The sequence below is a fragment of the Aplysia californica genome, unplaced genomic scaffold (genome assembly GCF_000002075.1).
Source record: "Aplysia californica isolate F4 #8 unplaced genomic scaffold, AplCal3.0 scaffold00782, whole genome shotgun sequence".
In the NCBI taxonomy this organism is placed as follows: domain Eukaryota; kingdom Metazoa; phylum Mollusca; class Gastropoda; order Aplysiida; family Aplysiidae; genus Aplysia; species Aplysia californica.
In genome coordinates this window covers 268,397-270,808 of record NW_004798052.1, presented here as the reverse complement: position 1 = coordinate 270,808, position 2,412 = coordinate 268,397, and positions in this window count along the sequence as shown.

Sequence of the window (2,412 nt, the reverse complement as noted above, 5' to 3'; positions counted from 1 at the left end):
GTGTGTGTGTGTGTGTGTGTGTGTGTGTGTGTGTGTGTGTGTGTGTGTGTGCATGGAAGTATGTGTGTGAGTGTGTGCCTTTTAACAATTTTGGTAAGCGTTTTACGGCGCTTGCATCTATCTGCATAAGGTCATAAAATGAGTACTCGGAACACATTAAGCATTTTCAGTTTGGTAGGAATTATTTTTTGAATTCGTTTGTTGTGGTTTATATCTTATGTCCTCTGATGATGATTGTGGGTGGGGGACGAGTGACTTAGCCTTAATCGACAGACTCAGGACAGAAAAGCCGAGTGCAGTGAGTGCAGGAACAGAACAATACCCTCGAGGCGTAATATTCTTTCACTGCTTCATTATCTTTCTCCATCTCTCTCTCTCTCTCTCTCTCTCTCTCTCTCTCTCTCTCTCTCTCTCTCCCTCTCTCTCTCCTCTCTCTTTCTGTCTCTCTCTCTATGTGTCTCTCTGTGTCTCTCTGTGTCTCTCTCTGTGTGTGAGTGTCTCTCTCTCTCTTTCTCTCTCTCTCTCTCTCTCTCTCTCTCTCTCTCTCCCTCTCTCTCTTCTCTCTTTCTGTCTCTCTCTCTATGTGTCTCTCTGTGTCTCTCTCTGTCTCTCTCTGTGTGTGAGTGTCTCTCTCTCTCTTTCTCTCTCTCTCTCTCTCTCTCTCTCTCTCTCTCTCTCTCTCTCTCTCTCTCTCTCTTTCTCTCTTTCTTTTTCTCTCTCTCTCATTCTGCGAGACAGACAGGCTTTGTTGTCTCTCTTCCAATGGCAACGACCTTTTGTTGTTTGTTCCCTGGTTCACTGGCTACCTTTGTTGAGACCATGTCCTTACTTTTTGCAACACATTTCTTTTGTCTTATCAGAATTCATTCTATTTCCTTCATCCACTGTTTAGTTTCGCCGTCGCTAGCATATGACCTGAGTTCGATTCCCGTGTGGGAAGGCTTCACATCGATTATCTCAGTCTTTTTTGCTGAGACGTTGTATTCCAAAATATAGAAAAGTAGTAGGCTTAATTTTTTGAGGATATATCAAAATGTTGCAACGAATGTAAAAAAGAAAAAAGAAAAATTAAAATAAGTTTAGGCCTACTTGAATAAACAGGGGTCCACAGTTTTGGAGATCCTGTGTTAGATGCTACACTTGCCACTTGTAGCTTGGGAATTAAGAGAAAATTACCGAACAACACCAACCTCTTTCTTTCCATCATCATCATCATCATCATCATCATCATCATCATCATCATCATCATCATCATCATCATCATCATCATCATCATCATCATCACCACCACCACCACCACCACCACCACAACAACAACAACAACAACAACAACAACAACAACAACAACAACAACAACAACAACAACAACAACAACAACAACAACAATAACAACAACAACCCAAACAAACAAAATAACAAAACAAAACAAAGAAAAAGCAAAAACAAAAAACAACCCCCCCCCCCCCCCAGAAAAAACAACAAACAACTAACAAGGTATATGGCTTGGATATGTGCTACAGAAATGCAGTTTATATCATCATTTATTGGTATTACAAAAAAAAGAAAGATTTTTCGCACAACATGACGAGTATTAGAAGTAGATGTAAGTTGAATATCCGTATTTAATTACGTGTAAAGAATTAGTTTAACAAGCATTAAAACAAAAACAAAAAGAAAAAGCAAAAAACCAAACAAACAAAGAAATCTACCCCCCCCCTAATAAAAAAGACGAAGACGATGGTGACACCGATAAAATCAGCTATAATAGCAACGCTTACAGTATAGTAACAATGTTAATGTACATAGACAAGCATCGGTCTTCTGACACTCGCAGATATAGAAACGCATCATTATTTAATTAGGGTAAGCATTCATGTAGTGAGATACACGTTCTATCGGATGAACGCAAGGGGATTACTGTGATCTCCTTGGATGAACGTTATACCCGTAGATGTACAACGTAGCAAGTCACAGCGAGATGACTGCAAAGTTTAAGACACATCTAGAGAATAATTAGAAGTGAAACAAACGCATGTAAAATAAACGTAAGAAATTTGCTATTTGTAACGCAACATGTTGATACTATTTCATGGTAATGTTTTGTTGTTGCATCACACAATGCATTGTCACCGGGGGCTGTGGTGTAGCGGTTAGGCCTTCGCAGTCTTACACAGAAGACCTGAGTTCGATTTCCGGGTGGCTAGGATTTTTGTTCAGTTTTCCTGTTTTTCTGTTGGGGTGTTTTAGCTCTCACAGCATGGGCTATCTCTGACAGGCAGGTGAAAAGCCAGCCCCATACAAAAATATATATTGTGTCGTTGATTTTTTTTTGGGGGGGGGGGGGGGGGGGAGATTTCCCCCTAAAATGCATTGTCAAAATATCCCCCCCAAAAAAAAAGGGGGGAAAAAAAC